Here is a 15,574-nt window from a genome sequence, read left to right as displayed (position 1 = left end):
ATAAAACAAGCAGCAGTGTCATAAATGGATTCTAATTTTGCAAAAAGCAAAAATTCTGTGGACAGACCTGTTAAGACCTCAATTGGGATGTGATTTTGATCGTGAGGGCATTTCAAAGATGTGATCTTGTTACTCTTTGAAAATGCATCATTATTTCATTCGGAAATTACTCTAATATTGTTGCGGCTTCACTTTCTCGCTCAAGTTTTATAGTATAGTAGCTTGCTTCTTTCCCCGATTGTCTCTGCTCTCTCGGTAATATTTTTTCATGTAAAGGGTCGGTGAATTTAAGGCCGTTTTGTCAAAAAAGATCGCAAATGAGATATGTTAAGGAGCAAAATAGGAAAAAAACATTTTCTCATAGTAAAATTGTTTAAAGCTCCTAAGTTTTGTTAGAATGTACAATGAGATTGAGGACAAAACCGGTACTTCTATTAAACAAAGCAACGCCAGCTTTTTAAACTTTAAAAAGTGTCCGCTAAGATCGAAATATGAAATGAGTGTATTTTAATGGGGAACACGAGACAAAACAATTTTTTATTCAACTATGTTGGGAATCATGTGAAATGCACAGGGAAACTCTTTTTCGGATGGCCGATACGGTAAACTGCAGTTTGCAACTTTTGAATGGAAAAAAATACTACAGTTTGAAACGCACACGGAATCGATGTACGATATAGTAAACAGCGATAGCTGAATATTTAAATTTTTAATTTAGTTATTTTTTAATATTTTAAAATTTTGTAGTCGGTACGATACGGTAAACAGCAATGGCTGAATATTTTAGGTTTTTATTTAGTTATTTTTGAATATTTTAAAATTTAGTAGTGGCCAAAGGTCAATGCTTGCCTACTTCGGATGATCCTCGGGTCAAATTCGGCGCATTACAGTATTGCTGAAATCTGAGACTGACAGTGATGAACACAACATTCCAACTTTATAGCAGCAATGGCATTCTTCTGGCATTTGAGGTAAGCAGACCTTTCTCTATTCTGCAAATTTCTCTCACGAGACTCGTTTATTTTGATCTAGATGATGGTTGGTTAGGGTTTGATTGTTTCAGTAGACTTCTGTAAAAAGTTTTGTGAAAATTGTGTGTATTTACTTGTATGAACATTTCGAATCAGACCATATTTCACTTAATAACGGAGTTTGATGTTGCAGATAATTTACAAATCATAAACTACAGATTAAGGTTCCTAATTTTGGGTTTTATTTTCACTGATTTTGTTTGAAGTTGCTTTTACACATGTAATGTTTACCACCTTCGTTAATTTTGCAGATCATTGGGGCATATTTGGTTTATGTAGATGTTAAATGATATTAATCTGCGTGAGGACCTTCAGTAGAAAACAAAAATAGGAATTAAAGACTGTAATGATGTTGAATAAATGGATTGAGCTTGAAGTGAGTATATCAATTTGTATTTCTTGCAAAACCCAAGCTTAATTTTACTGCAAATGATGGAGTGAAGTGTAAAATTGAGTAGAATTATCATTTCCAATGCATGTGGGATTTTACAGGTTAGTTACCCCTTGGTAATGGTATCTAGGGGTAAATTTCCCTTCAAAAACGGACAGGAAAACATTTTCCGCTTTCATGAAGGGATTGTTGCAAAATGGCTAAATGTAATGAATTCGACCAATTTTGTAAAATTTGTTTTCAAACAGCACTCTTTTGATCGTTTATAGGAGATAGATTGTGTTTTAGCATTTCTGCCCATGCAAAGAAAACCAAAGAGATAGTCAAAGACTGTTCAAGAACCTGGGACTTTAACTCTGGATTCCCTTTAATGAAAACTTGACAGAATGATCACTGAAGGGAACAATGAAGAGATGCATTTTAAATTTGAAGGAAAAACCCTTTCCTTCTCGCTACTTTTACATTGTGACAACTATATAATATTACAAAGTAAGTATTCTTTTTCCGGAAGAAAATAACAATTACCTCTGCAATCACTTTAAAACTGCCTTATTCTGTTAAGTATTAAAACTGCAAACAATTTTTTTCCCAGAAGAGAGTAAATGCTGATTTTTGAAGTGAGAAATCTGTGTGACATAGAATAACACCCAGTTGACAGGAGAATTAGAAAATATTAAGTTAAAAACTTTCTATTGTACACTCTATTGAACACAAACATATTGCCAACAAACAAAAAGATGCAATCTTATTCACAAGTGAGCTACTTTCAATGGATTAGCAAGGTTTGAGTTGTCAAGATCTCAAGGTAATGTCAAAAAGAGGAAAAACAAAATTTTGAACAAAATGCCATCATTAAGCATGCATCATTCAGAAGGAAACACATATTTTGAAAAATGGAGAGCTTGCTGCACAAGTCTACTGATAGCATGCACCTTAGAATGTGAAAAGAGGACTTTCAAAAATGAAATTGGTACCCATGTATAGGGGGCACCTATCTGTTGAGGGACATTTCTTTTGAAAACAAAAGGGAAACCTCCTTTTAGTATTCGGGCACCTTTGTATGCATTGATTGGATTCTAATTTCAGTTTGTGCATATGCAACATATAGAGTTCACCCTTGAGTAAAACAGCAGGACTTTTTATCACATCAGAGATCTTTTTCTTTTAATAGAGGGTTTTACATCAGTCTCTGCCATTTCATCAGTGATCTTTCTCTTGACTATTACAGTCATCTTTTGAGACGGCACGTTTAGCTCAAAATCTTTAGTATTATAACAGATGCGCCTGATTTGGAAGGTTTGCTCATTGGTTTCAAGTGATTTCCAGTCCGTACAGCAAGGTTTTATCTTCCAGAAAATTCACATTTTTAGGTTAGCAGCGGCTAGGGATTTTGGTTTTAAAATTCAGCTCTTGTATTCATCCAAACCCTTGATTTTGCATGCTGCTTCGTATTGCTCAAGGTTTTGTCACACTTCAAGCAGGCTATTGATTGACCAAAAACAAGGTGTCAACATGCATAACGTCTTTGTATTGGCTTGTTTAAAGATCAGAAGTCTTTTATGCTCTAGAGACTTGGATTACTCAAGTTTGCAATTACCAGCTAAGGTTTGGTTTAAGTGTTGGATCTCAAAATTGTTATCCACTATCCTCAATATTGAACAAAGTCTAAGGTTGGAGATTGATAAGTGTAGAGATAGGACTTGGAGAGGCAGAAATAAGCTAGATTCCATCGATAGAAAGAAGGTTGGAGATTGATAAGTGTAGTCCATATCATATAGAATGAAGGGGCAGAAATGAGTGTTTAGGATGGTAGATGTTAGTGCAAGCAAGAACCCAAAGGGAACGAATGCCAAAAAGGACAAGGAAGACATGATGCCTAAAACCACCTTCTTCTCGAAAGTGAGGCGAATAAGTGATACCAATATTGATACAATGAACATGATATAGTTGAAAGTTAGATTGAAGGAAGGACAATCCCCCATGGCAAAGAAGATTTACAAGAGCGGAATTGTACACGCGGCGGCCTTCCCTCCTACCTTGCCTTGTCTAGAATTGGTAATGGAGTGTGCATCCCAGTTTGATATTGTTACCAAGTCCATCATTTTTGATGAAGGGAAGAGAGTGTTGGCCAACATTGGTAGACAAGTGATCAAAGAAGTATTTAATATTCTCCAGTATAGAGGCATGATAGTGGTAATGATGGATTAGGCGGCCAAGTTATTTCAGGATAATCAGGGGGCTTCCTTCATTCATCTAAAGCAGAATTGGTTACACGAAGGCAAGAAGGGAGTTATCAGGTCATCAAAGCTCACCAGGTCAGATTTCAAATCAGAGTATGGCGATCCATTTGTGCTTTTCAGCCGAATCATGGGCGTGGCTCAAGGTATGCAATTCGAGAACTGGATGTACTTCTTTATTGATGAAATTGAAACTGGAAAGAGAAAATTTGATTGGGCTAGAATTATAAGCGAAAATTTATAGTTGCAACTTAGCACAATGCAAAATCAAAATCAATTCTATATGGGATCCTATCTTTTCTATTTGATTGCGAGATTATATGAAAATCCTAGACTTAAGGCCTTAGGAGTGATTGGCAATGGGTCGGGGCAATGTTTGGTGCATGAGTGTTATCCACAACTTCATTTGCACAACACCAAAGACAATAAGATTTTTATGATGCCTTTGCTATGAAGATGGTAAGGATATTACAAGGGACACCTGCTAGGAGACTCTCAACGGAAGTAGAAGTAAAAGTGAAGAAGTACCAGAGTTGGTTCAGAGTGGTAGGAAGTATAGTTTGTCCCAAGAGACTTCCAAGGTACCCACCCGACAAGATAGTTTTGATAGAGTTGGCTAGGCAACTTGAGCATTATGACAAGATGATGAAACTTAAAGGTGAGATAGGGATTACCTTCTCATTTGGAATAGGCAATGATACTTGCCCTAATCTTGTCACCTTTGCAGCTACGGAGAAAGAATTAGAATTGTATCATCTAGGATGGTATAGAGCGAGACAAGGATTCGATCCTAATGGTCTTATCAAGGCCTCATGAAAACACATTCAAGCATATTCCTACTATAGAAGATTTTTGGGCCAATGCATAGGATGACTTTCATGTGAGGAAGCTAGCTTTCTCAAGGTTGTCAGTGGACATGATGAGGGCAATCAGATGGAGAGGCCTTGATATTCCCGATCAACTGGAAGATGATGAAAATGTGCTAAGGGGAGATTATGATATAGTGGATGGAATGGAGTTGAGTCCAATGGATTGGGAGTAGTTAAGAGCAAGAAAAGAGGTTTGGAGGTTGAGAAAAGCAAAGAACATTAGGAACCTCCAGCAAAGAGACAAAATGCAGCACCGTCAAGGGAGAGCATAATTGAGGCTAAGAGCCAAGAGATTAATACAAGTGGACAAAGGGTCTCGGTAGAGGTGAGCTTTGATTCGGAATCAAGTGGTTACAGTGACAATATTGAGTACTCTCCTCTCTCGGAGAACCAACATGGAGATGATGTGACAGTCACTAGTGAAGAATAGGATAGACCAATTGATATTGAGGAAATAAGCCAAGTGCTTGAGGCTGTTGGTGATGCTTTGTTAGTCGAACCGAATCTAGATTTGGGGAGATGCACTACACTACTATGGTTAAGGCAAATGCTTATGCCAAGAGGCGAGGTGGTGACTGCCCGAACAGGTGAAGATTTTCAAGGGCTAGTGGAAAAGAGGGATAGCAAGAAACAAAAACAAATTGCAAAAACGGTGTCAAAAGTAATCAAGAACGATGATGAGGGTCACCGAAAGGTTCAAAATGCTATACAAAATGGTTAGCAAGGCAGTGGATGAGATTTTAGCTCAGGAGTATGAGATGGTAGAGCATAGCTTGGGAAAAATCATGGATGACATGGAATGTGAGGAGATCCAAGAAGGCATGGTTTCAATTAGAGAAAGGTTGAGGAAGGCAAACGAAAGGATTGTAAAGTTGGAGGCCAAAAAAAAGTATTGGAGACATTGCTAGCCTATCCAATAGTTGCATTAGGCAGCCCATCCACAAGATAGCGGGAGCAACACAGAAGACATATCGGCTTAGCTACACGGAGTCAAGGATTGGATCCATGATACAATTCAAGATGGGTGAAATTTCTCGCCTTCCTTTGTCTCGACATTCAGGTCATTAGTGGCTATTACAGATAAATTTAGAATATTTGAAGGTGAGTGGAAGGATTTCCTTCTCATCAAGGACTTAGCGATTCCCAGGCTATAGGCATTTATCAAGCTATCGGAAAGATATTTGGAGAAAACCAAGTTGGTAGATGAAGGAGGAATGAGTACAGCGGAGTCTTGGTTTGTTGCCTTGACCATTAGATTGAGGATACTTGAAGAGATATAGAGTGAGATTGCACAACACAGCCCAGGTGTTGACACTTCCATTTAAACCATGATGAGCGATGTTGAAGATATCAAAAAGAGGAGAACATTAACGAGATAGAATTTGGATCAAGGTTGGATGAGTTAGGGAAGGTTGCCATCAAGAAGAAGCATTTGGGCACCCTTGCCTCTCTCAATGCCTTTATTAGATATAAGAAAGAGGATGAGAAAGATCATGAGAAGACACTGCAAGCGGCGAGCAACATGATGAATTCAGCTAAGCTCAAGATAAAGCACATTCTTTGCCCTCCCATGGAGGAAGTTAACGATAGGCTAGCCAAGTTCATTGCTTTGGCTAAGAAGATGAAAGAAAAGGGAAGAATTATATTAGAAGATCATTTGATGCAACCCCAAGTGGCAATTTCTTCTTCTTGGGTAGGATAGGTGTCTAATTCTGATTGGCTACCATTTTGGTGCCTTCTCATTGGTTGCCACTTTTCCTTTTTTTTCATTGGTCTATTGATGAGGTGGCATTTTCTCATTGACCGATGGAGTGGCAACCCTAATTAGGGTTTTAAGGATCTAATCAGGATCGTTGATTTTGCCTCTTAATCTCTACCGTTGGTTTTAATTTTGGCCCCTATATAAGGCCATTTGCTCTCATTTGTAAAGGGTTGAAGAAAATTGTTGCTAAGATAATACCAAAATTGCTTCTCTTTATCATTGTTGCGACTTGCATGGTGATAGAGAACATTTGGTGTTATTTCATGGTTTCTACTTCCAATAGTTAAAGCTAGATTTCATTGAAGTTGTTAAAGTAGATTTTATTTCAAGAAAGTTGTTAAGAGTAAGAGTAGATGGATAGTTGCATGGTGATATTAGTGGATGTTTGATAGGGATCTATAAACTAAGCCACTAGCATCCTAGTGGCTTGTTAGGAAGCCTTGCGCGGTAATCTAGTCTTTTCCCCTCGAATCATTGCATCTATGGAGGTAGAGTCGCTGGTAAGCTTTCATCAAATTTGATCCCTGTCCATTTGCTAATCTTTCCATTCATAGGAGTAGGAGTAGAGCAGCAAGTAGTTTAGTAATTGGAGTTCATTCTTGGAAAGTTAGAAAAGGAGAAACACCATTGATAGACACACCCCCAATTACCATCAACATCATTTGGTGCTCATATATTCTACAAAGCTAGATTCATCACCATCACACCAAAAGTCCAAGTTATCCTTGAATGAACAACGTAAGGCCGCCCACATGATTAACCAACAAATCACATTAATATAATTGAGTTAGTATCCACAAGTGTAAAGAACATTGGAGTTATTCTCATGTCTTCATGAGTATTTATTTTTCAAGAGAGGGATTGAGTGTCTGATATTCCATATCAAGAATTCAATTGCTATATGGTATGTAGTGGTACAAAACTGACATCAACAGGCCTCCCATACATTACTTGTATTGTATATGATCATTACTTGTATTGTATATGATCATTCTATTTGCATCCTTGAGAAAAACATAGTTTATAATTGTCATATTGATCTTCTCATTTTAGTGTGCTTTATATTAGGCCTCTAGATCTTGGGTGGCTATTGCCATAGCATAATCTTAAATGGTATAGTGCCTTTGTTTAGTCATTTTGGGAGATCTAGGAGTGCAATTCTTGTAGTTTCTTGAAAAATCAAGTATGCTCTTTGACTTGGAGAGAAAAAGTCTTATAGAAATACTAGATTTTGGGGGTTCCTCTTTGTGGCTTTGTATTGCTGGTTTATATTGGAGCATGTTGGTACAAATCCAAGTTCACCATTGAATTGAAGGTGCCAAAAAAGCTAGGATATTGATGCATTTGGAATGAGCTAGGCTTCTGCATCCGATGCGGATGGATTTTGGATGTGCCTAGAAGCCCTATGGAAGCTGGCCGGAAGCCAGCTACAAGCTCCTGGATGCATCTGGAAGCCATGTAACCAACAAACTATCTTATAGATGGGATGGTGCCAAGGTCTTCATCGATATACCCTTTTTCCCACTACATGTAGAGGTTGCTTGACTGCAACCATTAACGATACATCAACAAAAAAGAAAACGAAGTATAAAACATCATTTTGTAGTTGCAGATCAGGTTGGTGATCCAAGGAAGACGACGGATCTGAGGTGGCATCTTGAATAACGCTTACCACTGTTATTACTATTCAAGCATTCACCGTTCAAGTTGGAATAATGACTTGTCATAGCTTATGGAGGAAACCTGAACATAAGACAAGAAAGCAATAAAAATGAAACCAGAATGGATGACATTACCTTATGTCCCATGGGAAAACATAAATGGTTGCCCTTTGAAAAAACTTCTAGCTCAATACTTTGGTTATCAAATGGAACTTTCTTGGGGCCCGATTGAAATCAAATTACCCAACATCGTTGAGGAAGGCTTTTTTCCAATAATATTAATATATAATACCTGATCTGCAACTGTAGGAGTCCATCAATTGCACGATTGATTAAGTACATATATGTATTTTTAAATATATATATTATATAATACACACACACACACACACACACACACACACACACACACACACACACACACACACACACATTTCCTCCTGCATCTGCATCCAAAAAAAATCCCTGCATCCCATATTTGCTTCAGAATCCACATCTGAATCGATAACTTAGCAAAAAAGTTCAGTTTAGCTTTTTGACTTGTCTAAATTAGATATTTAAGGCCAAACTACAAGGGTTTGAAGTTGGGTCACTAAATTAAGAAGGTAATTACAATTTTGGAGGATTTAGGGATCTAAAAGACCCAAGAACCTAAAGATCAATAGTTAATTCAACAAATTAGACACTTTTGCCTCGGGCCATGAAGGAAACATTCTCCCCTCCAAAATCGTATGGATCATAGTAGAAAAGCATCCAAAAAAAATACCCTACTCAATGCTTGTGCAAAAGATGCCCTATGATGTACTTGTTTAGGTCATATAATTGGTATATCAAAAAACTTGTAAAATAATGTACTTAATTTTCAATTTAAAAAAAAAAAAAATAGCCAAGGTCATACCTTGCATAATTCTCAAACTGCCAGGGTATGCCCTTGCCTTTGTGGGCACCATGTGGCCTTGCAATTGTAGTGGTATCTATGACCTCACCTACTTGTAATTGATGATTATAACTGACAAATTTCTACTTCAATTTTTTTTTTAAAACCACAAAATAGCCCACAAATCAAAAACAACTTTTTTCCCACTAGTAAGTGGTTTGTCACCACCAAAAGGTGATTTTTTGCTGATGATTGACAACTTCGACAAATTGAAGGCAATTTTGTGAAAACGATTGGGTCTTTTTAGCAAATGAGGTATATTTTTATAAGCAGGGGAATATTACAGCTAACCTCATGCTAATGTTAGCAAGACATCATTAGCTTATACCCCTAATTTGGCTTGTCGTCTTCAATATAGTCTTGTTTTTAGAAGTTAGACTTTGGAAGGCCATAACTCAATTATCCAACCTCCTTTTTGTGAGCAATTTTTTTATTTGGGGCAAAATTTTGGACACTTTGCAATAGTGTTGCTAGTTCTTGTTTTAGGTGTCTACCTTTCATAGAAATTAAAAAATTTCAAAAGTGAAACTATTCAATTCTTGTTTGGAAACTTCTGGGTTCTGTTTGGACTCCTACACAATGACTTTTTTTTGGTGTATTGTTTCCTATAAGTGCATAACTGTTCTTGTATTTTGCAATGGCGTGATCAGATTAATCTCATTTTGTCAATAAATTGACCACTTAATTGTTTTTTGTGGCATCCTAAATTTCATCAAGTATAAACTGCCAAGATCATATATTGTTGAGGGGACATTGATTTAGTGAATATACGGGGAAAATCTTCTTATAATCGTGGTTGCATTCCTCTTGATTTGTTTCTTCCTCTTGTATAGAGCAATCTTGAGTTCCAATGTAATAGCTTACAATAACTCTAAATGGAAATTTGAAATGAACAAATTGCCAAGAATCAAGAGGTTGTATAGGATTTTTCATGGGCTCGATGTTGAACCAACCAATGATGAAGTTAAAAGGAATAAGTTGTTGAATAGTTGTGAAGAAGCCATTGGTTATTGTTATCACAAAAGTTTGCACCCTTGTCCAAAGTTTTTACCTAAGGACAACCTTGTGAAAGATGGAAACAACCTCCAAGTTGTGGGATTTGAACTGTGAGGTTGAGTCTCCGAAGAAGGCCGGCTTCCTTTATTACCAAGGTGCACCTAACTACTCTTGGAGAGGAAAAGGGAGAAGGAATGCATAGAAAGAAAATCTACCTACTCTAACCTAAGAGTGATGCACCAAAATAGTGTTTGACCTTATCTCTGCCCATAAATGCATAGTTAACTAGTTATAACCTCAAATAATACAGATTTAGACTTTGCTTAATTCAACAACCATGTGTAGATCAGACAACAAAAGAATGCTATAGGAAGAGTCTTCACTTAATATTATTCAAATGTCAAAAGTACATACAATTATGCAAATTGCAAAATATAGACAAAAACTTTAACCAGAGGCAAAGATGTAACAAACGGTTTTTCATATCGAAAACAAAGACGGTTTAAACAAAGAATTTCCAACATTCATAAATAGACAACTGAAATCCTTTTCATACGACGTTAACTATTTTTAACAATTAGCTGAAATAACCATAACCATATCAATGTTCCTCTGAAGATAATTAGTTTAACGATTAACTGAAGATAACTGTATCCATAATCATTTGAAAAAACTAGATTAATGATTAACTAAACATAACTGTATTCATGATCAATTGAAATAAGTAATTTAACAATCAACTGAAAATAATTGTATTTATGTTCAACTGAAATAACTAATTTAACGATCAACTGAAAATAACTATGTTTATGATCAACTGAAATAATCAGATCAACTATCCTTTCTTCATACAAGTAAGTAAATGCTTAACAAGAAAATAAGGAAAGAACATACAAGATTCATCCGGAGGATCTTTAGTAGGTTGTGCAAGCCTCGGCTTTGGTGAGAGGAGAAGCATTGACATAGGCTTAACCTCCCCACTTGAGACCATACTTATACTCACACTTTTTATTAAATTATAATGACCCTCCTTACCGCAGGATCGGGCTTGGGATGTTCTTAGTCCAGCCACCTGAGCATCCTGGTGTTTAGAATGTTCGCATAGTTATAAAATGGACATGCTTGCATAACTGACACCATTGACATCAAGTGATCATTAGATGGCAACCGTGCTTTAAACTATCTTGGCCAAAGATTTCAAAGGAGTTCATTGACTCGATCACCACCGCTCGACTTGACAACAGGTTTCATTATAGGGATGAGCATGAGCTATTAAGTATATTTCATTTAAGTTATTCATGTCTAATTTCTTTTCTGCTTTCTTGCAGATTTATTTGACCTCTTCGCTATTCATGGCTACATAGCCAGTGAATCCTAGATGTTTTGGAAGATTATGAGCATTTTACTCTTTGCACCTCTTCACCAATTCATGGCTACACTGCCGATGAATCCCAGGTGTTTGGAAAGTTATGAGCATTCTACTCTTGATCATTGTTTATATCTTTTATCATGAATTGTGACAAAATAAAACATGTTCTTGAGATCAGTATCATTCATCCAGGTTCTTATTACACTCGGAAACTCTTCCTTAAGATATACTATTCAACTCTTTTTATGATGATTATGGAAGCTATGAAAGTAAGAAGAAAATTCATTATAAATGACAAGGATTATTCAGCAAGTTAAATAACGTGATCATAGATATAAAAAAGAAATTCCAGTGCCTAGTCGTCTACTGTAGAAATTGTATTTAAAACAATGGAATGGTAACTCATGACCTGATAAGAATTCGGTATTGTTTGAAGAACTTGCAAATTGTTTAGTTCCCTCCAGTTGCTTGCGACATCACTTCAATGCATAAAATCTATGATTCTCGGCCAAAATACTTGCACGGCAAGGAGTAGAAAATGTACTGCTGAAAAAGGCTTAACAATCGATATTGCAGGGAATCTGCAGAAGTAATTATTGGTAAATATGTAGAAGTCGGGTGTTATGGAGGCAAAGAGATTTCTGAAAAATGTAATAGCAGAATGAACATCGGGTATATGGAATATGTGTTATCTGTCTCTCTTTCACAACTTCCATATATGGAGAGTGATTGGGACTTCTTGGCTTCCTAACACAAAAGATTATTTGTCAATTCAAATTGCCAAGTGTTAAGTTGGTTGAAAAGAAAGGAAAAATACAAGGTTGGAAGAAAGAGTTGGAAAAATTATAATTTGGTTTATTTTTATAATATATATTTACATACGTTCATGTAAATATATCAATGGGGTGACACCATTTTATTAAGTTATTATAACATAATGGTGCCATTTCATTTTTATATTTATATGTACGTATATATATTATAATAATATGATGAAAGATCAAATAAAATCCCTTGAGGTGCGTTTTATAGTTTAATTAGATTATTTTATGTTTTCTTACATTATTTTCTTAATAGCTTATGCAGGCCCCACAAATGTACCCTGTGTTCAAGTCGTCGGGTCCTTACCAAAGAATTTTAAGGTCATACCTGCCAATCCTGATGACTGAACTAAGCGAGCATCCCATTCTGATGATCCCGTTTAGCAATGCTTCCTCCCCTCCATCTTCTCCTGCAATCACTCATGAAAACACTTTTGCCATAATAACAATTCTATAATAATTTGAATTTCGTATAAACATTTTTAAAAGACTTCAAATTACTAATCATAATTTCAAAATCAAGCAACTGCTAACATCAAATAACAGTTAATGGTTAACGTCATCTTCATTAATAGTTAATGCAACGCATATAAATAACTACCTATTTCCAATATCATGAAAGAATCCGTTAATTCCAATGGTTATGAGCAAGTTTAAAAATAAGGTCAAAATTTTGGAATGTAACATACATTCCCCCTTAAATTTTTCATCGTCCTTGATGAAAATCACAACAAAACTTTAAACGATACTTAATCAATTTAATTTAAGAAAAGAAAGGAAATGTTCAGGTTCCATCCCTAGAGAAAATATGAGGGTATTTTTGAAAAATTTCATGATAATCCTCCCAAGTGGCGTTTTCCTCTGCATATTGATCCTACTGGACCTTGCATTTTGTCACCTCTCGATTTTGTAAGCGTAGCTTACGCACCTTGAGTATTCTGAGTGGTTCTATTTCTACCACCCCTGGTTCTTGCACTTGTAATAGGTTCCAATCAATTATATGATCATGATGAGTAATGTATTTCTTAAGGTATGACACATGGAAGACTTCATGCATCCTGGCAAGGGTTGGTGGTAAAACAATTCTGTAAGCTACTAGGTTCACAACCTCCAATATTCAAAGGGTCCCACATACTCTGTGGCTAACTTGGCATTCTTACCAAACTTGATAGTACTCTTCTGAGGAGGTTCTACCCTTAATAGTACTTTTTCTCCCATTGAGAATTCTCTAGATGTTCTTTTTGTGTCTGCATAGCTTTTCTGTCTGTCATTAGCTTCCTTCAATCTTTGATGAATCTAGATTATCTGTTCTTCCATTTCCTTAAACATTTTAGGTTGAACAATAAACCTGTCTTCTAAGCGATTCCAACTCATAGGAGTTCTACATTTGCGGCCATATAAAGCCTCAAAGGGGGTCATTTTAATGGCGGATTGATAGGAATTATTATACGCAAATTCCACCAAAGGTAAATATTTTTCCCATTGGTATTGCCGATCCACACAGTAAACTCGCAAAAGATCTTCTAATACCTTGTTTACTCTTTCTCTTTGACCATCTATCTTAGGATGATAAGCTGAACTGATGTTTAGCTTAGTACCTAGTGCTGAAAATAATGTTTGCCAAAATTTGGAAGTTATCCTAGCATCCCTGTATAAAATAATTTTCTTTGGAATTCCATGCAATCTGAAGATTTCTTTTATGAATTTATGAGCAATTTTTGGTGCTCGATCATTTAGATTTCCTGGTATAAAATGAACAACTTTTATCAGCCTATCAACTACTACTAGAATGGTATTGTGTCGATTTCGTGTCATAGGTAATCCTTGTACAAAATCCATGGAAATTATTTGCCATTTCCATTCTGGTACTTTAGTAGGGTGCAAGAGACCGGCTCGGTATTGATGTTCTAGTTTTACTCTTTGGCATTCTAAACATCCTGCCACAAATTTTGTTATCTCCCTTTTCATTCCTCTCCAAATATATAGAGGTTTGATATCTGACAATATTTTAGTTACCCCAGGGTGTCTTAAATACGGAGCTGAATGAGATTCTTCCAAAATCATTCTTTGGAGTTCAGTTTTGTTGGGTACATATATCCTGTTATGATATCTTAACAATCCATCCTCTTCTAGACTAAATTCTGAATACTTAGAATCCTGTGGGTCCCTGATAAGAGCTAGGTTGATCTCTGCATAAAATTCATCATGCTCTAGATGTTGTAAAATTTGGTCCTTAATTTGAAGTTTATAGTAGCCATTGCAGAAATGTGTCTTCTCCTACTTAAGGCATTTGCCACCTTGTTTTCCTTGCCTTTAATATAACTTATGTCGAATTCATAGTCTACTAAAAATACTAGCCATCTTTTTTGTCTAGCATTTAGATTTGGTTGAGTGAAAACATATTTTAGGCCGTGATGGTCAGATCGTAGTTCAAAAGGTTTTCCAATCAAAAAATGTCTCCACATTTGAAGAGCATGTACAATAGTTGCTAATTCCAGATGATGAGGTGCGTAATTCTGCTCATAATTTTTCAATTTCTTAGATTTGTAGCAATTACCTATTCATCTTGCATTAGCACACCTCCTACTCCTCCTAATGCATCTGTTATAACTACAAATTCCTTTTGTGGGTCAGGTACTTTTAATATGGGTGTTGTGGTTAACTTTTCCTTCAAGTATTCAAAAGCTGATTGACATTTTTATGTCCAAACAAATTTTTTTCCCTTTCTTTGAAGTGATGTAATCAGATAAGCTATATTGGAGAAATTCCTGACAAATTTCCTATAAAATGCTGCGAATCCCATAAAACTTCTAACCTTTGTCACATTTTAGGTATAGGCCATTCCTTAATTGCTTTGATTTTTGATGGATCTACAGCTATTCCCTGAGCTGATATAATGTGCCCTAAATACTGAATTTTCTTTTGATAGAAAGCGCATTTAGACAATTTTCTATATAATTTATGTTCTCTTAACCTTTGCAAAATTTTTTCCAAATGTTTTTGATGTTCTTCCATGTTCTTTGAATAGATTAAAATATCATCTATAAAGACCAACACAAACTTATTCAGGCAATCTTGACATATGCTATTCATTAAGTTCATAAAAGCTGTTGGAGCATTGGTTAATCCGAAAGGTAACACTATAAATTCATAATGCCCATATCTAGTCCTAAATGCAGTTTTGTGAATATCTTCATTTTTAATACAAAGCTAGTGTGTAACATCCCGTTTTGCCGGGTCTAAATTAACAACTAACATACTCATAGAATACAGTTATTACTTCATTTCCATAGGAAGACAGTTATATCGGTAATGTTCATGTGAATGAGATTTACCGTTAAAATCAGTTAAATAAAATTTCTTAACCAAGAACTTAAAATGCCATCAATGAATTTATTGTAGAAATTATAAACCAAATAACATGGAATTTGAATCGATAAATCATTGTAATAATGCTTTTGCAATCATCTAGATTAGTTTGCAAATACCACTATAACAAT

At 35.8% G+C, this 15,574-nt stretch overlaps 1 protein-coding gene across 2 annotated transcripts in view; it reads left to right on the top strand.

Annotated features, from left to right (window-relative positions):
• Positions 1–245: 245 nt before the first annotated feature.
• LOC149569608 (uncharacterized) overlaps positions 246–15,574 on the top strand; it is a 36,049-nt gene continuing 20,720 nt past the window's right edge. Inside the window, exons 1-2 of one of the 2 annotated variants that reach the window (XM_089822291.1) lie at positions 246–669; positions 838–971. The gene's annotated coding sequence lies outside the window, so the exon portion shown is untranslated. Of the gene's footprint in view, positions 670–789; positions 972–15,574 lie in introns of those variants that run through there. The other variant, XR_016362784.1, reaches the window with a different exon arrangement.

This window comes from Cupressus sempervirens, chromosome 3, assembly GCF_028749045.1.
Source record: "Cupressus sempervirens isolate cs-2001-9-10 chromosome 3, ASM2874904v1, whole genome shotgun sequence".
NCBI classification, from domain to species: domain Eukaryota; kingdom Viridiplantae; phylum Streptophyta; class Pinopsida; order Cupressales; family Cupressaceae; genus Cupressus; species Cupressus sempervirens.
The sequence above is the reverse complement of the archived record's forward strand: the minus strand, read 5'-3'. Positions and strand labels throughout refer to the sequence as shown.